The 21436-nt window shown below is 45.1% G+C and overlaps 1 protein-coding gene across 1 annotated transcript in view; it reads right to left on the bottom strand.

The window, feature by feature from the left end:
• Positions 1-21436, bottom strand: part of Agbl4 (AGBL carboxypeptidase 4) — a 1251089-nt gene that overhangs the window by 25005 nt on the left and 1204648 nt on the right. The window lies entirely within an intron of this gene.

The following is a 21436-nucleotide window of genomic DNA, read 5'->3' as shown; positions in this document are numbered from 1 at the left end:
TCGCAGCACCCAGCACATCTGACCTAATTACATTCACAGTCTTCCTTGAAATTTTACATCCTTACGCCTACCTGAAAAGGTAGGCACCATGGGGCACACCCTGCACCCTTAGCCGGTGGGAGGGAGAGAAGAGGAACAGGAGTTCAAGGTCAGCCTTGGTGATACAGGGAGCTCTAAGCCAGCTTTGGTCTGCCTCAGCTGGAGGAAACAAAATCAAAACAAATCACACAAAGAAATAGCAGAAGAGTTAGGCTGGAAGCCAATGCTCTATACTGTTGTTGTCACTTGTTCCCGGGAGATCTCTGCCTACCCTGAGACCTTCATCAATACCAGGAGCCTTTGGTCTGTGTTATCATTCAAGCCTCTTGTGATCCAGTCTCCCTGAACTCTTATCTAGTCTCTCCTCCATGATGATTTTGTGGTCTGGCCACTCCGTATTGCTAGTCATCCCAGTGTTCCATCTTATATCATATCATTCTAAAACTCTCTGTCTGCTTAGGCTATTTCTTTTTTATTCATTTTTCATTTATTTCTTTTCTTCTTTTATAAAAGCAAGAGATATAACAGATTGGCACTTCCAGCCCTCTGTCAATGCTGTGCTACAGTATCACATTAATTTTTGTATGGCACCTTTGGAACTGAGGGTCATACCATCTGGCCTGTGCTTTCCTTCCCTGGTTATGTTTGAAAATATCCCGTAAGTCACTCAGCCTCTGTGCTGCCTTCTTTATGTGGCAGCGTGCTTAGGATGTAGAGTGTCAGATACAGGACACACGTTATTAAGATGATCATTTAAACAGATTGATAGAGCAAAGCGGGCAGCCATCTCTACTGTGCGTGGGTTCCATACAATGCAGCTGAAGAGCTGCATAGAGAAAAAAGCTTAAGAAAAGGAGAACTCCTCCTGCCTGCCTGCTTAAACTGGGACATTGGTGTTCTTGGCTTTGGGACAAAACCTAAAATATCTGTCTTAGGTTTCATTCAAAACCTAAAATGTCTTCTGGCTTTGGGACTGGAGTTTATATCAAGCCACTAACTCTCTCCATCCTTAGGCCTTTAGATGCTTAGACAGAGATTGCAGCTACGTATTATCTCTTAAGACTCTATTTGTTGGCTGTACATCTTGGAATTTGACAACCTCCATAGCCATACAAGTTCATTCTTTACCATACATACATAAATCTATATTGTGTATGTTGATGCATGTGATGATGTTGACTTGGTTGGCAGGTCCAGCCTTAATATGAGGGCAGGTACTGTGTCTTATTTTAATTTATTATGCCATGTTTGGTTGATATCGATGGGAGGCCTTCCCTTTTCTGAATAGAAATGGAGGAAGAGTGAATGGAGTAAAAGGAGGTTGTGAGGAGAGATTGGAAAGAGAGGAGGGAGGGGAAACTGTGATTGGGATGTAAAATATAATAATCAATTAAAATATATATGAGGGAAATAGATTCAGAGAATCCTGCATATGATGCTGGGGGCAGTCCCAGCCTCTGACTGTGTAGAATAGTTCTCTTCCTCCTATTCTCTCTCTCTTTTGTGAATGAGTAATCAGACCTAGATGAGGACCTGTCCCCTTTAGGAAGTCTTCCCAGGATCCTCAACATTCTCCCAGAATTCTGCACATATCTGATCCCCAGTGTTCATTTGTTTTATAATTTAAGACAAATAAAGAGTCAGGCTGAACTGATGCAAGATATTTCCTATCCATTCAAATTGAGGCAGTGAGAGGCCAGTGATTGGAGGGGAAAGAGGAGGAGGAGCTAAGAGAAGAAGAGGCAGAGAGAGAGGAAGCCTGGGGGCTGCATGAGGGAGCAGAGGAGGAGACATGATATCAGATGTGTTTCTGGTGTGCTGAGAGGTTAGAAGCATTGGGATAAAACTTTATCACTGTAATGTGTTATTATGTAATTGAGAATTTTATATACATAAATATATTTGGTTAGCTACTCAAGTTTAAGAGTCATGCTTTGCCAGACACTTGGAAGGAGTGGGGGCTGGGCAGGAGAGAGAGCTCCACCGGGACTGGAAGCAGAGACCTAGTGGGAAGGTACTAGATTTTAATCATTTCCCATTACACTGAGCAGGTGAGTTTCCAGGTATCATAAGATATCCATAAAATATAACAACTCAGAGAAAGTTGTAGTCATCAAAACTCTTGGCCAATATTTGTTTCAGAGAAAACTTGAAACTTAAAGAGGCGAATAACACTTGCTTAACACATTTAACCAAAAGTTGTCTCACTGAATTTGAACTGCAGTTTGATTTTTAAAAGAAGACATGCTCTTGGCTATTTTCTCAGTAACATGTCTTAAGTGCTGACTCTGTGTTGGGTGTCCTACAACACACTGGTATGCACACATGCTGCCTGGCTGCTCAGGGTGATGGCACAAAATGGCAGAGGACAGCCCTCCCTTATGTTATTTAGTGTTATGTTTGGTCCTGAGTCAAAGACTCTTCAGTCTCACTGGATAAGTTTTGCCACTAAGAAGCACATAGCCAGCTTGTAGGTCTCTTTCTCTCCCTAAGAGCAGGCAAGCTACTTCCTCAGAACAACCCCTTTGCCTGCCCTGAAATCTCTGGCTGTGCCCACTGTGGAAAGAAAGCCAAGGCCGCTGCCAAGTTCATTAATAATTTTGGCTTTCTGGAGGAAGGAGTTGGATTGCTTTGCTCTTCAAATATCAAAACACCCAATTAACACAGCTAATTAGCATCACTAGCAGCAGTCAAAAGAATAGTAATTTAGATGCAGGATTTCAAAGGTTTCCTAGTTGTGGGCCAAGGCAACCCATCTCTTGCTAATGACAAGAGTTCCTCACTTAGACAGTTCCACACCAACTATCAATTAACCGCTGGGCGAAGATTGGCCTTGCCCATCAGTTGTTTGTCTAATGAGAAAGGAAGATAGAGAACAAGATAGGGAAGAAAAAAGGGGGATGGGTAAGGACAGAGGGAAAGCGTAGGGGTGGGGGTGGGTGGGTGGATGGATGGATGGATGGAAGGATGGATGGATGGACAGATGGATGAATAGATGGATGCATGGTTGCATGGATAGATGTATAGGAGGATAGGAAGAGAAGGAAACAAAATGACTTTCGAGAGGCGGAAGGGGGTTAATGTGCATGAGGGGCCAGGATCTAAAGAGAATTAGCAAAAGAGAAACACAGAGAAACAGATACAGATAAATAATACAAACAAAACAAAACAAAACAAAAAACCACCAGAACCCAGAGGCAGAAAAAACAGAGAAGATAACACACAGATAAAAACAAACAACGCAAAATAAAGCAAGAACCAAACAAAACAAATAAACAAACCCTACCACATATCAGATAGACACCTATAAACAGAATTACATTTCTCAAAACAGAACAAAAGAGATGGGATAAAGATCTTCTGGTCATGAATAAATGAGATGTCAGCTATCACTGGAATGGCTTGGTGTTCTAATCTGCACAACTGAAATTGACTTAAAGTCTGATGAAGCTTATTTGGTCTCCAGAGGTCTAAGAGACACAAGGAGGCCAAAATCAGAACTTGTTTAATGCCTCTTACATTGAAAGTGAGACTTCTTGGGCTTTGATTTCTCTACAGGACATCAGTCAGTGTCCCCCATGTGTGTACTACCTCCTGTGAAACCAATGCTAGGCTCTATGATCAACTGAATCTATTGTCTCCCTTCAGAAGCACCACCAGTGGCTCTCCTGAGTCCAGTTCAGAACTGACATTCATGGTCCTCTTTCTTGCTTCCAGCTTCCTGGTCACTTCTGCAATGCCTCTGGTCTCTTCTTGCTGCTATTCAACCCAGACTTCATGCTGTTGACAAGAGTGACTCCCTGGGATACATATCTTAAAGGCATCTTTTGCTGACCTAAATCTCTGTAATGATTCTGCAGTCTCTCAATTGAGTCTGAGCACATCTAACATGGTGTTCAGAGCTTCCCTTAAGGCTCTGACTCCTTCTGCCTCCTCCAGACCCATCGCTTCTCCCCTGCTTTAGATATTTATGCTTCAACCCTGCTAGATGATATGGCAGTTCTTTGTATACCAGCTGTTTTTTTTTTTTCCTCCAGGGCCCTCCCACTCCTTGGCTCCCTGAAATCCTTTCTGAATCTATGTGGAGATGGGGTAGTAACAATAAGTTATCTAGTGTATTTCATGCATAAAGTACCTCAAACTCAAAATGCAATCAACTAACCACTGCAGCAGCCAAATCCACCCACGGGAAGGAGTCAGTCATGAGTTTTCAGTGGATGCTTCCTCTACAAAGTTGAGTTCCACAGGAATCCGGACTCCATCTTTATATTATGGTCCTTTGTTTCTGGTTCTGGGTGAGAATTGTTTATACACTTTATGTGACTCCTTTATTTTGGGCCATGCAGGAATGTTCATGGTGTGTAAGTAGCTATAAAGAACATCAACATTTATAGTGACTAGGGCAAACCCACCAACCACCTGGCCCAGACAAGATGCTACTAATCAGCATTTTAATGAAGGTTAATTACAACAGATGATGATCCCACCAGGTAGTGTGATAGCCACAGATGGGTTCTGTATTAGTTACTTTTTTATTCTGCGGTAAAACAACATGAGCAGGGCAACTTAGAGAAGAACTTGGAGTTTTGGTTCTAGAGAGATAAGAGTTCATCATATCAGGGAATCATGGCGGCAGGCATAGCTGAGAGTTCATTCCTTGAACAGCAAACAGGAAGCAGAGAGAACAAACTATGGGTGGCACATGGCTGTTCAAACCTCAGAGACTGACTTCAGTGACACACTTTCTTCATCAAGACTGCATCTCCTAAAGCTACCAAAACAGGGCCAACAACTGGGGACCAAGTCTTCAAATGCCAGAGAATATGAGGGACATCTTCTTCAAGCTACCACAGGACCAGGACACCTCTCATGGGACCTCATGTGGAAGCTACACTGTGTATGTGTTTAACTCTGGGGAGACTGAGGCTGCAATAGCCAATCAGAAGAGGACCCCACTAGAAATAAGTACTGACCTCTATCTCACCATCAACTTGAACATGACCAGGCTAAACTGGACTTCTAGTCTGTACAAACTTCAGGAAATGATCAAGGTTCCTTCTGAGGTGTCTCCTGCATGGCATCCAGTCTTTAACCAAGAAAGATCAGGTCTCCCTGTTTCCTAGTAGACTGATAACAAAAATCAGAATTTGGTTTCAACTCCCTGTTTTTCCTTCCTCTTCCCCTCTCTCTCTCTCTCTCTCTCTCTCTCTCTCTCTCTCTCTCTCTCTCACTCTCTCTGTGTGTGTGTGTGTGCGCGTGTGTGTGTACATGTTCATGTATGGGAGTGTAAGGATTCCCATGTGTGGAGACCAGAGCTCAACATAAGACCCCTTCTCAGTCACTTTGTGGAGCCTATAACTCACTGACTCAGCCAGGCTGGCTGGCTAGCAAGCCTCTAGGGTCCTCTTCTTGTTCCCCATCAGTGCCGGGGTTAGAGGTGGACACTACCGCACCTAGCTTTTATGTGGCTACTGCGGATTAAACTGGCAAGCATTTCACAGACTGGGCCATCTCCTCAGCTAATTCCACACATGTCCTTTCAGTTAAGCAACTCCCCCACAGCCAAACATTTGGGGGTTTTCTCCAGTCTAAGCTTCCACTGGAGTTTGGTGTTTAAGAGTGTAGGCTATGGCCAGGCAGTGGTGGCACACGCCTGTAATCCCAGCACTTGGGAGGCAGAGGTAGGCGGATTTCTGAGTTCGAGGCCAGCCTGGTGTACAGAGTGAGTTCCAGGACAGCAAGGTCTTGGGGGGGGGGGGAGGGAAGAGTGTAGGCTATGGAATCTGGCAGCTCTCATGGGAATGCTGCCCCTGCCCTCAACACTAGATGTGTGGATTGGTGAAACATTCTTTCTTTCTAAACTTTAGCAGTTTTGCCAATCAAGCAAATACAAGACTCCCAATTTCATCATATGTATATGGTTGTTTTGATACTAAATAAGATGAAATGTCTGAAATGGCGTCTGTCACATGACAAATTGGACCTTTAAAATTTTACAGTTTTACTTAGAGACCAGAAGATAGATTATCATGGTCATTGCTATTTGTTTCCTTCTTAATGGAAGGGACAAAGTATGAAGTTCATGATGCTCCTAAAACCATGAGAAGTGCATACTGATCTAGGCTAATCTAACTCCTATAGATATATTCTATCTGGAATATATGGAACACGCACACACACATATCATTACTGGTACTATAATTATCTCATGCTACTCTACCTCAAGAACCCTTTCCTGGTTCATTATTGTCTAGAAACTCAAAATCAAAAGTATCACTATAGTATTCACATATATCATCTGATACCAAAAATTCTTCTTTGCATAACCCTGTCATTCCAGAAAGACAAGTTTCTTTCCTTTCCTTCCCCTCTATGCAGTTCTGGCAGCCCAAGAACTAACTGTGTAGACCAGCCTGGTTTTGGTCTGTTTTGAGGCCTCACACAGTTTTGGAATTAAAGACACACACCATGACACTCAGAAAAGGCCAATTGTTTAACATGCTCTGCTCAGTTCCTCAAGATTACTTTGATGATACACACTGTCAGATATTCTCCAGACTGTGTGTACCTTCATTAGACTGGGAGGGTAGAAGCTGTTTCACTCTGTTTTCCACCTAAGTGTTTCAAAACTAGATACAACTGAGCGCTCCATAGTTAGAGGTTAACCTGGGATAAAGTACCATTACTAGAAATCTTCATGAAGGTTGGAGTAGATCCTGTTGGGTGCTCTGATGTGGTTAAGTTTAGTCTTTGAAGCCAAAAACCTGTAGTCAACCTCTATATTACTGTGATAGGTAATGTGTCAATTTGGATGGACCACAATATAGGGTCAAACATTATTCTGGATGCTTATATGAGGGTGTTTTGAGATTAGTTTAGCATGTACCCCACTGGCTTTGAGTACGGCAGGTTGTTTTCCATAGTGTGGTAGGGCCTCATGCAATCACTTGAAGGCCTGGCTAAAAGTAAAGACCTATCTCTACTAAACAAGAAGAAATTCTGAATTCTGTGACATTTGGTTTGAACTTCAGCACTGGTCCTTCCCTGGTCTCAGAATGTCAGTTTATTTTTGCCGACTTCCAGAATCACACAGAAGAATTTTTAAAATGAAAAATTGCCTCTTCCTTCCCTCGATTCTATTGTTATGCATAGCTGTAATGTAGCCACTGGGACTATGCACCTTTTTCAGGTTAGTAGGTGTCTGTAACACTTTGCCTCCTAAATCCTAAAAAGGGGTGTCTGATTCTCCTTTATAAGGCTACTGTAACAGGTCCTTGTGCTCTTGATCTTTGTGCACACATCAGTTTGGGAAACCTTATTATCATACCCACTCTCTCCATGAAGGGGTTTCCAATTCCTCTGGCCCACTTGACCCTTCGACTCTCCTGAGGTCTCAGAGCAATCTAATCCCACACTAGAACCCTTACTTGTCCTTTCAGTCCCTAAGCATACTACACAGTCACAGTAGAAGAGGTGGCGGGATCCAGTAGAGATCTCCAGTTGAGAGCCAGAGAACTTGACCACTTGTGATCCTGCAAAAGAATGGATCCCCAATTTAAATGCATCCTACTGCCTTTTCTCCTGACAAGGTAATAAAATATCTTCAGCTAGTGTATTACAGATTCAAAGGTGACTTTCTGCTCTCTGCTACCACCTAAGCAGCTGAGAGGAATGATGAAGGTTTGCCCTGAGGGAAATAAACCTTGAGAAGAGGGTGGTTGGTTAGTGCAGAGGACAAATGCTTAATGGGCACACAGGGGCAGACACCACATACAGCTGAGCTAATGACTCTGTCTTTCATGACACTACATTTTGAAAGAACGGTATTTGTTTCCTAACAAAGACAAAAGTGAGGGGATTCTATGCTCCAGGACTTGGCCTGCTCCAGGCATCCAAGGCTGAAGGTTCAGTCTTTTGCTAGAGCCACAACACACTCATGCCCTTGGGCTGGTGCACTGTGAAGCTTTCCTCGTTCAGTGTGGATGTGGGAGTACCAAGGTACCCATAGGCACACTTAGTGTGAGGCTCAGCTGGGAAATCTTGCTTCTCAAACTCCCCTGGGTCTTTCGAGCACAGTGTTTCCTCTCGGGAGTCTGGCCTAGAGTGGTCATCTCACTCTTGGGGTTTCTGCTCAAGGACTCCTCCTCTGTGAAGCCATCACACCCCACTGCCAAGCTATGTCCCTTCTTTCTCATGTATCCTTCTATCTTAGGGGTTCTCAAAGGACACTCTCATCCATAGCCATATGTGTGTCAACTTTTGCAGTTGACCACACTCTGGGATACAGGGACCTTTCCTAAACATTTCCAGATTCTAAGTCTCTAGTGTGAGTTAAGAACATAGGAACACTCAGAAACATCTTATTAAACAAGCAATACCCATAAGGACCCTAGGACTTGACCCATCACCCACACATGATTGTACCTTGATTTTGTGACTTATCTGTGTGGAAGACTTTAGAAGCACCATAGTTCAATTCCCTCCTAGGGAAACAGTCCTGTTCCTTACTGATTCTCAGTGCCTAGCAAAGAGCTGCATACAGAGTGGTAAATATCTGTTGTGCATTTTCCCCTTTTAACACTTTTACTGCTGGAAGAAATGAAAGCCTGAAGAGGAAATTTAGTTACCCTGACTGACTTCTCTGGCCACTAGTAACCTAATGGGTTTTTTCCTGGGTTCTTGTCTCCTAATATAGTCCTAATATGATAGAGGTTTTTCATTACTTGTTCCAAATTTCTTTTAGCTAATTAGTGGTCCCAACACACAGGTGGATTAATTATTTCTATAAAGACATGGAGGCAAAGGCCAGTGTGATGTCATCGCAAGACAATGACCTTGGGCTAACACTCTAATGACCGTGCTGATCAGCCTTCCGGATCTCCAGCAACTGGGCACCATGCTGCTGCTCTCTCTGAGATGTAGTAAAGATCTACGTTAATATGCAGCATCGTCTTGGGATCTGAGGTGGTCAATCACACTTGATGATGATGCATTTGTTTTTGGGAGGCACTTCCAGGCTGGCATGCAGTACCGGCCACCGTCTCTGGAGTCTGTCTGCCTTTCTGATGATGCCTTGTCCAGGTGCCCTGCCACGCTGGTGCCTTAACATTCACAGTGCTACTGCTCACTGCGGAGCAGCCACTGACCGTAAAAACTGACATGTTGAAGATTAAAATGCTTTGGGTTAGTCATGCACCTGTGAAATCATTGTTCCTTCTTGTCCCACTATGCAATCTAAAAATGAGTTGTAGCATAGCCCAGTAACTTCTGCAGAGCCCAGTAGCTTTCCCTCAATAACTCCTGGTAAAAAGCCACGGTTGGCTAAAAAGCTCTCAGCTACTTAGGAAAAAACAAACAAGGGGAGACAGTACACTGGAAGTAGGAGTCTGTTTGACCAGAGTTGGCGGTGTCTACTGACTCTCCAGGGACAGTGGGGGTTCCAGTGTAGAGGAGGCTGGGGACCAGGCAGGCCAAGTCTCCGAGGTACTCTGTATGGAAGTACAAGAAACAGAGCAGGTACTGTTGGCTCACACATTCTGGCTCTGCCCCCCACCCCCAAGTATGAAAGTACAATGAAGTACAATGAGGGAATGGCATATTTTCTTTCCTAAAAGAAAGTAGTAACTTCTTTAAATACTGCCTCCAAAACTAAGCCAGCAGAGGGCTTAGCATAGGGAGACAAAACAACTTTCCAGGTACCTTCCCTATGCCATAAAAGCTTCTTTCCCAGAATCCCAGGGACAGTCTCTTGCACATGACTTTTACTACAATGCTTCTCCAAAGACAAGAGAGCTTAGGATATTGTAGTTTACCCTTAGCACACTGAGTAGACTCAGATTTCAGTCAGTTTTTGTATGGGCAAATTCGAGAGTAGAAGTCTCTTTGTTTCAAGACTGGTTGTCCATGGTGGTGATGCCACCCAGGACACCAGATGGCCTTTCGGCATCTCTCTAACCTGCTGGGAGCCCCAGTATGTGCTCACAAAGAACTGTGCATCATGGCAAGAGCTATCAACCCTTCCTAGAATCCAGCCCGGGTGTGAAGTACTTATATCAACTTATTTCCTTCTCACAAAGACCCTGGGAGCTTTGTACCATTATCTCTATTCAAGAGTCTCACGCCCAGAGAGGTCAAAGTAAGCTGCCCAAAGATACACAGGCTTAGAAAAGAAACCAGAACCATGTCATTTCACAGCCAGCATTGCTAACGACCTGGCCCTGCACCACTTGCTGACCCTGCTTTTCTTTGTGTCTGCGTGGAAATGTATGACAATCTTTGAGGACAGATAGAAGGATACTGTCTAGACACGCTTGCATTACCCTGATGTCTAGCTAGACCACAGATAGCTGTATGCTTAGACTGAGTTTTAGGACTGTGTCCTTGGCTGTCATGAAGGGACACTATGAAAGATATCCCTGCGATCCACAGGCTGCCCTCTGCTGAAGGTGTACTCATGAAGCCAGGGGCCAGAGGCCACTCTCCTGGGCTTCCAGCATGAACCACTTAGGCGAATGTCTTCTAAGGAGCTTGGTTCTGGGAAACACTCCTAGTTGCTTTATGGCGTTACATGCTTTTGTTGCAATTTGCCACAAATCATAAATAAATTAGCAAATACATTCAAGTCACTGGCGGGTGTCTTGTGGGGCCTTGGAATAGGACTCTTTCCTCATCATAAAACTTCCTTGTAAGAGACACTGTGAACAGGGGCTCCCCGACCTCAGATACCCTCCGCTGGCTATCCCTGTCCTCAGCTCCGAGCCCCTTATCAGTGCTTAGGCAGGAAGCCCCATGTCTCTCCTTGGGGAGACAGAGGAGAGAGGAGAGTATGGGAGGAAGTACCTTCAAGGTGAAGGACAAGTCTCCAGTTTCCTGAAAGACTCCAGAAAATGATATTTGAATCTGATTCTGAATTGTAGTGCCATGAAAAGGAGAAGGGAGGAAAGGGAGGGAAGCCTGGAGGGGCTTTGAGGAAAGGAAAAGGACAGCAGAAGGCCCCCAGCTGACAGGGCTGAAAGGGAGATGAGCAACATGCCAGGGTCTGCCCGGTCCTCCAGGGGGCGCCACACTCAGGACACAAGACTTCATTGACCCCCTCAGTCAGGTTCAGAGTCAGCACGCTAAGCAACCTTCTCGGAGTCATCTCAATGGAGAAATCTCTGGGTCTAAATGTGATATGAGTACAAAGCACTAAGTACAAGGTAAGAAGGAAAAGAACACTGAGAGAAAGAATTGAAGCCATGGGAGGGGGAAGGGGTGAGTAGGGGTGAGGATGAGGAAATGGACAAGGGTCTAAGGGAGCACCAAACAGGTGAACAGACAAAGGGAATCGAGAAGAGAGAGGGAGACAGAGGGGTGGCGGAGGTGATGCTCATGCTAGATCCAGGAGAAGTCAGGAAGTGCAACTCCAGTGCAGGAGCTGGCTGTGGAGGGCAGAGTTCAGGCTCAGCCTAGACAAAGGAAGGGGGGTGTCTTCAGTCTTCTGGGGGAAAGAACTGGCTCTCTCTGGTAGTCATGCACGCTACGGCCAGGAGGGGGCGCTTCAACCTCAGGCAACTGCAAGAAAGCTGCCAGTGTCTTCAGGTGTCTTTGTGGAAGGACCCAAGCCAGGAGTGAGAAGCCAGTCAGCCCCAAACCCTAATAGTTCTATGGGTTACCAGCCTATGCCTAGCACTTCCCCCACATCATCAGATCAGTGGACATGAGTTTGACACTAAAATTATTTGGGTCTTCTGTGGCTGCTGGTATACCATCAAGAGCCACCTCTGGGTCTGTCTCTGTCCTTATTTCTTCCAGATCAGCTTTCTGTTCTAAAGAGTAGCATGCCTCCCTCTTCACCCTGTACCCCCACCCCCACCAAAATCTCTTCCTTCGTGAATGGAACACTTTCAGACCCACCTCTCACCTATGCATTTGATCTGCACAACCTCTTGGACTAGATACAACAGAGAGAATGGAAAACTGAGGGAGTGTCAGTGGTCTGTGATCATGTGACAAAATAAAACTCAGCACTTCCCAGTCACAGATTTCTATTATGCAAATCCACGTCTCTTAACTCTCATCCCTTGTTTCTTCAATTCCAGATTAGGAAGGGGGTGGGGTCCACATGTGTGTAACTGAGACCAAATCTGAAATCTTGGCCACCCTGAGCTCCAACCTCAGCCCAGCTCCAGCACTGACTGGCTTAATGCCAACACTGGTCACTAATGACTTTGTTCTTGTGAAAAATTTAACTCACTCAAACAAACAACCAAAAATCTGTGCTCATGAGAACAGATATGGAAGTCTAATCCCAGAGAAATATCTGAGTACTCCAAGACTACTATTTCAAAATCACAAAGCCCCCCAAGAGTCTCAGAAACACTCAGTCCAAGCACATTGTCTCTATTCTAATAGCCCAGAAATTAATAACTTGATTTCACCTAATTCATTACTTGGTTAGGAAGAGTAACAGCAGTTACTGGATTTACTGGGTGCCTACCATGTTCGTGGCAATTGAATAGGCACGGGAGTATATTTGCCAATGTTTGCATCTCCTCAAAACACCCCTGTGAGGTAAGTATCGGAATGGCATCATGGCAGATGAGCCGATGGAGAATCAGTACAACCAAGCCATTTGCTCAGAGCCGCACAACTGGCAAACAGCAGGGCCGGCCGGGATTTGCATCCAGTCCAGGCGGGCTGGGAAAGCTGGGCTCCTCCTCACCCTGTTCTTCCATGTGCCATCTGTGAACTACAGTTCTGCTATAAGCTTCTTGACTTTATAGTTTCTCTTCAAATACCATTATTTTAGTAGGGTGAACAGTGGACCAGAACAGGGGGAAGAAGCCCTATTAACCTGAGGCAAATCTGTGTAGACTGAGAACTCTAGTCCTGAGCCTCCTCAGAGTTCCCTCTAGCTCCCTCCCTCTTTGGAGACACATCAACAAGCCAATCACGGCCATAGCCCAGCTAAAGGCCCTTGTCTCAGACAGAGCTGGCAGCTGCCTCCTCTTATTGGCAGCACATTTATCATCTTGAGGAAAATATTGACGGAAAGAAACCCCAGCCAGGCAATGTGTCTCTGCTGGGTGTGCAGCCTCGGGTGAGACGTGGTGTTGATTCTGAGGTGGTTCTGTGGAGAGCAGCTGGCGCTCCAGGAGTCTGACAAATTCCTTAGAATGACTGTGTCCAGCATTTAGTAGATGTTCAACAAATGTGAACTCTGAGATCCACATTCAACTCTGAATAAAGTTTGGTGGCTGCAGCTCTTTGTCCGAATCCTTTTTTAATAGTTAGGATCCAAGGAGGGAAGTAGAACAGTTTGTTCAAAATCATATAGCACATCAGTGATTGATGACAGATTAATAAAAAATGTGCTTTGTGAATCTCACATCAGAACACTGATAGTGTCACTAGGCAATGTCCTCAAACCAGGGCTTGACAGTATAATCTGAGAAACTCCAAGCTGCTAGCAGGGCATCATGGTACATTTGCCTAGCTCAGCTGGCCCTGTGAGCTGTCCTGCCTTACCTTCCAGGGCAGGTGTTTCCCCTGCCGCATTGCTGGGGGTTAGTGGTCCTTTGCCAGCTGGCCTCCACAGCTCTCTCCACCCTCATCACCTCACAGTTCCCATCTTGCACTGAAGGTCTACACATAACCAAGGAGGGAAGCAGCTCTCTCAAGGTTCCAGCTGTTGTCTAGGCTGCTCTGTCTGCACGGACTTCTGCCCCCTCCTCCCTTCTACATCAGGCCTTTGTGATGGTACCTCCTTGTGATCTCTTCTCACCGCTGGTGTCCCCAAGACTGAGTTAAACACTTCCTATCCGCTCCACACTCCCCCCCTGTCACTACACTGTAATAAAGTCACTCTGCCCATCTCTACCAACACATTTCCAGGTAGAGGTCAGGACTCACTCTGTGCATGCCCTTAGACACAAGCAGGAGGCTGGCATGTAGGAAATGCTCGGGGAATGAAAGCCCTGGTTCTGTATCCTCTTGTCATTACCCATGTGCACAGGCTCAGAACGGGGCTGCCACAGACTAGGCCTTACTTTGAACTCTAGAGTCACATAGGGCAGGTCTATTACTCAGCTCTGTGGTTACTGTCTAGAGACTTGATCAAGCAAAATCAGGCTCCTAAAGGTCCCTACTCCAAGGAAAACTCCCCAATTTCATTAACTTGTCTCTCGTAGACCACAGCTTTGGAAGGAGTGGCTAATAAGCCTGGTGATCTTGTTTGTTGTTGTTTTTTGGTTTTCCCAACTGTTCCAGTCTTAGGACTAAAAGCTCCCTACTCCTTCCATAAACTCCTCTTTGCAGTTTTGGGTCCTCCCCCACCATGGTGCTTCAGGTCCCTTGTACCATTTTATTTGTGTCTAACATAAACTGATGGCCAGAAATAAAAACACTCCCAGGGCCAGGAAAGAAGGGCCAGCATTGCCTTGCTCTCCAAAGAAGTTTAAAGCTTCTGTCCACCAGCCAAAGTCCTATCAGCTTTGGTGTAGGGCAGTGTATAGTGGTGGGGATGACACATCCATTTTTCAGTCAATAATGAGCTTAACAGTGTCAATTACGGTGCCTAAGCCTTTCCCCAGTCCTCTATCTGCTTTCCTGAGTTGCCTTTTCTTTGTCTAAGGGCAAAAATTATTTGACACCATTGTTCTACATTGTCTAACTAGAACCTCAATTGCTCCCAGTGTTCCTCAATTAAACAGTGGCTTTTAAAGCAGTTGTGTTGTGACATTTTGACAGTTCCTGTTGTCTTCTGGGTTGGTCAAAGCTAAGCTCAAAACTGTAATTGGTTGAAAGTGAGCTTAGGTAAAGCCTAGGCTTTGAGAACTCTCCCTCATTTGTGCAACAAGAAAGTGGGAAGACAAGTGTGTGGTGTGCACAGGTGTGTAAGCCAACATGGGTGCAGACAAATTGGGTTTGGGCGACTTAGGAATCAGCCAGGATGCTTCCAGCCTGCCAGCTCACAGCTGCAATCCTGAAACAATATAGGCTCTTTATCATCATCGTGGTTTCCATGGAGCCTTGCAGTGCCTCGAGTGAAGGCTGACAGTTATCACTATAAAGTAACTTTACGACTTTGTAATTTGTAGCTCTCTGCTGACAGTAATAGTAACAGCATTTTGAATTATGGCTATAAATGTGACAAAAGCAGATAAAACCTTAGAAACCTCATTTTGGGGGATGAAGGAAGCTTGGAGAATGAAGGTAATGGCATTTTGGTTTTCCAGCCAAACAATGGGCATCCAGGAGCCAGGGCACACCTTGACGTGACCGTGGGAGTCAACTGGTCCAAGGCAGACTGGCTAAGGGCAAGGCAGAAGCTGGCGCCTGTCAGTAGAGCTGGGTCTGGGTCAACAGGGATAACAGACAGGTTAGTGTTCCGGGCTAGTCCTCCAGGAAGGGGTTTCTCTAGGTAGAGAAACATTAAGAGCTGTATTAGTTCCAGCCTCTCTGGAGTTCATAAGCAAAGTTCCTGTTCTCCAGGAAGCCAATGGCTTGCCAGGTGACACTTAGAGCTGGACCTGTCGGGATTTAAACCCCAACTCTAACACTTGGTACATGGGCATCCCAGGAATGTCATTTGATTTTTCTGAGCGTCCCTTTCTCTATTTCTGTCTCAAAGACCCAAATCAAGTGATTATCTGCACCCACCCATCCATCTGCCCATATGTCTGGCTACCTGCCTATTGATTTGGAAATAAGCTTGCAGATCTATCATCTTGTCTTCTAACCTACAGAGGTGGGAAAATTGGGACCCAGAGCACCACTGACCTCCCCAAACCTGCATCGCAAACTGGCAGCTAGAGCTGCCGCCACTGTGCTACTGCAGGGGGTCAGGGACAGAGTTCACTATTGGGATGTTTCTGCTACTATTCATTCAACCAGTTGTCTAGAAAGCATTCCTATTTAAAGTTCAAACCCCGGTTTATATCTTTATGGAGTATAAAAAAAATCAGACTTCGGTAAGGTTTAGTATTCTATGCTCCAAACCCTTTAACTGAAGGTTTATAGTTCGGCTTCTTATAAATCTAAGCAAAGCTATGAACCTGAGTGTGACAAGAAAGAAACTAGAAAGTTCTAAGATGTCTGATTTATCTGAGAGAAATACCAAAAAGCGTGTCAGACCCGACGTCTTCCTATTCTTCATCTGCCCAAAGATTACAATCTTCCCAGCAATAATGACAACCCAGGCGGCACTCCCACCCTGCTCCGGAGCACAGATCAGCCTGCCGAACAGCTCACAGACCTTACCACCGCCTCAGAGAGTCACATGGTCTAATGGACAAAGAGCAGGCCTTCCTCCACTTCATCCATTCAGTCATTGGCAATCACCAAGGGCTATCTGTGAGTAAACACTGACTAGAGGGGTCAAGTGACCTAGTCAAGGCCACACAGCCAATGGCCACAGTGGGACTGAGATCCTGACATTCAGTCCAGAATTCTTTAAATCAACTCATGAGGCAGATGGTGACCCCAAGAAAACCACTTTATTGTGACTTCGTGGTACTTCATGCTTACGATGGACCTGTCCAAAGCTGAGGTCTTTCTCCAGAGCTTCAGGACCATAGAACCGGCTGTCTACTAAAATTCACCATTCGTGTGTCACAAGAAGCCTTCATGTCCTCAGAGCTCGAAAAAGAGCTCAGAACACCCTCCTCCACAGCCTCTTTTACATTTGAGTGACTGGCTGGCCCTCCTCTCTACTGTGTTCTTCAGACCAACATTCAGGGAGCCTTCCTTGCCTCTTCCCTGTGCCCTATATCTGAACAATCAGCAACACACCCAGTCCTACCTGTTATCTGCAGGAACATGTTACATGGGACTTGTCTAGGGCTTGTTTCAGCTCGAATCACCAAGTCATACATTTCAATATGGGGGATGAAGTCACCATGCAGGGTTTATGAGAAAAAACCTGAACAATTTTGCAGCCTTGAGTTCACCTTTACAAGAGAGGACCATCTATGAGACGCAGTGGCCTCCACTGGGAAGAGCAGCCAGGTCATGTGGGGCTGAGGAAGGAAGCCCAGCTGACAGACCTTCTAAGCAGGCCCTTAGCATCCAGCACTGGAAAGTGGGGGTGCCTAAGGGACTCATGTGGAATAGTCCATGCCATGCCCTAGGTATCAGAGGCCCATCCTGTCCCTTTATAGCACTCCCTCATCCTGCTTGACCCCAGAAGTATGAACAGGAGTCACCATGATCAGCCTATTTTTGACAGGCCCAGAGGGTGAGGATGATTTCCTTTGAAGAGGTTTGATGTTTTGGATCAGACCAGACACAGTAATTGCTCAACCGAGACTGTTTTGTGACTAGAATTAATTGGAACTTCTTAATTTCCTGAGACTGACTGGGCACTCTTTGGGCCTGCCAGAGTTCTCATATCTGTGGTTCTGTTATCTATATTCATCTATCAGTGGAAACAACAATAACAATGTTTTGTAACTATTGGTGCCGTATATTCAATGTGCTGGGGCCCTCTTTCATAGGCCTTTCTTCAGTGGCTATTGATCACTACTTGTTCCTGGCCCAGCTTCTGCTGTTCTGGAATGCTTGACAGAGCATCCTTTCCCTGGCATCTGGCCTCTCTGCTATACCTCTCCCTCTGCCAGGAAGGTGGCTCCACCCCAGCTTGCACCCATTCACCCTGGAGGTCTACACCCTGATTTCTTTTCTTCTAGGAAGTTCTTCCCCCCACGCCCTGCCCCCCCCTGCTCCCTGCTGACCCCTCTCTCCTGGTCCAGCAGATCTTTCCTCTGCCAGGACCTGTATTCTCTTTCCCTTGTCCTCTTTGCTCAAAATCCTTTCTCCTTGGATATGGGGACTGTGCCTTTTTCCCCGTCTCTTTCCAATGTCTGATGAGTTTTGTCGGACAGATCAGTAAATAAAAAAGTTTGATGAACATTTCAGAGGACCCACTGTGAGGGACCCACTGAGGTCTGAACTGACAGCAGTTAGCTGACAGAATCTTGCTATCTTCACTTGGCTAGCTGTGCCATTCTTCAGAGCCAGCATTATCTGGTTTCAGTATGGCCGCAGCCACAGGAAACCAGTCTACTCAGGACCCAGGCTCAATGTTCCCATTATTTTTCTCTTCCTTTATGTTAAGGAGCCGTTTCCTCTCAGCTTGAAACCAGGCCATTCACAAAGGCTGGAGAATCATTGAGTAACTTTATGATACCAGTTTATCCCCTCCTCTTTCTCTCACTCTAAATCATTTGAAAATAGCATATTTATTAGTTGTCAGGACAATAAAATGTAAATAGGACTTAATGAAGAGTGGCCTGAAAGTATCAGGAATCTGTCATTTCACAACAAGGACAACAGATGACAGAAAGGAGCAGTGAATGATATCTACTATCACTGAGCACATGGCACGTTGATTTGTCAGGGTCATGACAACATAGCCTTCCCCATGTAGCCCTCGAAACCCTTACTGAGAAGTATTTCATCATCATCTTCACTTTACAGATAAAGAACTGATGTCTGGAGTGGTTATATAACTGCATCAAGTCCCTCAGAAAATAAAACAGAATTCACACATGGGACTCTAATGCCAGACCTGTATTCTTGCTACAGCATGGACAGGCCAGAGTGCCAAAGACCACTAGTCATTGTGAAAACCTTTGAAAGTGTATATAGCTATTTCCCTTAACTTCATCATAACCAGATATCTTGTAACATCTTACCATTATAGCTCCCAGTTACAGATTAAGAAACTGAGGCCAGTTAGGTTATACAATCTGTTCAAAGGGGCCCACTTACTATTTGGTTGAGGAAGGATTCAAACCCAGATACATGTGAACAGAAAGTCTGTTTTTTGCATAGCACTTACTTCTTTGTGGGTGTTTCTGAGTCCCACAGCAGGATAGAAAGGTCAGAAAGTCCTCAGTTGCTCTATAAAGATAAAGTCACCTCACAGAGTCTAGAGGACTCTCAGAAGGGCACTGTCAGGGATGAGGCCTGCACTGTCTGTTGTCAGAATCAGGTCTCCTGATTCCCAGGCTAGATGACACTTCCTCCCAGACCATATTGCCATTCCCATCAGACCATGTAATTTCTTTTTCTGACTGGGACACAGAGCAAGCAGCCAACAAAGATCACAATCTGTCTGGCTGCTCTCCCTCTGTTATGAGACGAGTCTTGAAAAAAATGTATATCAAAGCGGAACCAGGTTAAATTACCTTGGAATTTACCAAACTGACTTGTGCTTCCCTGGCATAGTCCTGTGCTCCTCTTCTCCCCTAACAGCAGGGGAGCTCCAGGAACTGCAAAGCTGAAGCATAGCCTCTCCACTTACCACGGACCCTCCAGTCTCTAGCTCCTGTGAACACTAATGCAATTATCCCTGCATCATCTCAGCTCCACATTAAAATATTCTGTAGCCATCACCTAATATTGGCCTGAAGCAGCTCTCATGTGGATAGTCCCACTAACCCCTTCCCGAATGTCCCTGCCTTAGTACAGCCCGAGTGACTTCCCACTATTTACAAACATCTGTTGTTCTTCATTACCTACTATTCAAGTTTGAATTGCTTTCAGTCTGCGAATTTAGACCTATCTCCTAGATCTGAAGGCCTATGTCCAAACCAGATCAGCCATCTCCTTGTTATACATGTATACTTTTCCTCCTTGCCTGGTTGGCAATTATCCCTGCATCACACACAGTTCCTCCTTCCCTTCAGTAATGTATTCCAATCCCATTGGACTAACTCCTGCCCAGTATTAAAAGTCAGTTGACATGGTCTTTGAGGAGGCTTTACCTGAGTTTAAAGACTGCTACTCTTTAGAACTTGACCTGATCTGTAGTTGGGCTCTCTCTCCCTCTCTCTCTCTCTCTCTCTCTCTCTCTCTCTCTCTCTCTCTCACACACACACACACACACACACACACACACATACACACACACACTCATACACATTCACTATCTCACACACATACTCACACAGACATTCACACATATGCACCATTATCATTATCATCAGTAGTTATGGCAGCATTGGCTTTTGAAGTTCTTGTGGACTATCTTTGAATTTGTTTTGTAGCCCAGGCTAGCCTGAAACTCATGATCTTTCCACCTTTGTATCCAGTGTGCTGGGATTACAGGTGTGTGCTACCATGCTGATATACATATACTTCTTTTAAATGTAAGTGTCCCTTAATCTTCTGGAATTTATCACTGAGCTTATTGTGCATACTTTAATTCTGTTCTCTCTTCTGTCTCCCCAGTAGAACAAAAGGCTTAGAGTGCTCTCTTCTCTAGTACTTTACCCCAGGTGCTGGTTGTGATTCCTGGCATACTAACACGTATTTATTTTTGGTGAAGAATTGGGTGTTAAGAGACAGAAACTGTGAGCTGAGGAAGGGTTTTGTTGTTGTTTTTTGTTGTTTTGTTTGTTTGTTGTTTTCAGTAAAGATACTTTCTATCGACAAACCATGCTGATAGAAAGGTGGGAGAACCCATAAAATCAGATGCCAGAAAACAATGAAAAGCCAGCTGAGGCATCTTCCAGAGCAGTCTGCATCTTGAGTTCAGAATCCACTTTAATCCTTAAGCTCAAATCTCTTCTAAACAATTCCTATAACCTCCTTTGCCACAATACTGAAGGAGAGCAAAGTAGGTGTGGCGTGGTATCGACCTTCACCTGTGCCTTTAAGGAGTTGGAGGATCACACCACCAAATGCTGGCAGGAGAGGGTGGCAAGGGGCATTTTAAGAATGGCTAGATTTGGGAAGCCATGGCTCCTCTGCCTCATAGCAGAGACTACTTTGTCAGCCTTGCTAAGCCAGAAGATATCATATCACTTTCTAAGGTGATGGGCTCAGTCTTGGTGTCTGTGGGTAGAGCATCCAGACATGATGAGCATCCAGATGGGCAGAGCATCCATCTCATCATGATCTCTCTAAGGCTCTAGGAAGTCTGATACACTGGTCTACCACCTGGCCTACTCCTTGCTAACCTCTCCCTATGAGGCTATCACCTGGGCCTCTTAAGATCCCAGAAAAGTAACTGAGGATCACTAAAACTTCAGTAGGCTGGACCCTAACTCATGCCACTAGCATATGAGATGTCCCCCATCCACTCCCCCCCTCCACAGTTTACAGTAGGAACTCTATGGCTATTCACCAAGAGTTACAAATGGCTAGTGTGAGCACTTTAATTTGAGGAAGGGGAACCATCTTGGAACATTGAGAGACAGCTGTGTTCATAATTTATACCATCTCTTTCTTGTTTCAAACATTCTCAACTATAGTTCTTTCTCTGAGGAAAAGACAAGTTTAGAAAAGAGAAATGAATCAATTTAAAACTCAAAGGATAAAAATTAACGAGTTCTATCAGAACATCACAGACCCAATAAAGCGAGTTTGCGATAAGCAAATGTTGTGAATACATTTCCTGCACAAAGAA

Source organism: Apodemus sylvaticus, chromosome 3, assembly GCF_947179515.1.
Source record: "Apodemus sylvaticus chromosome 3, mApoSyl1.1, whole genome shotgun sequence".
NCBI classification, from domain to species: Eukaryota; Metazoa; Chordata; class Mammalia; order Rodentia; family Muridae; genus Apodemus; species Apodemus sylvaticus.
This window is presented reverse-complemented; position numbering and strand designations above follow the sequence as displayed.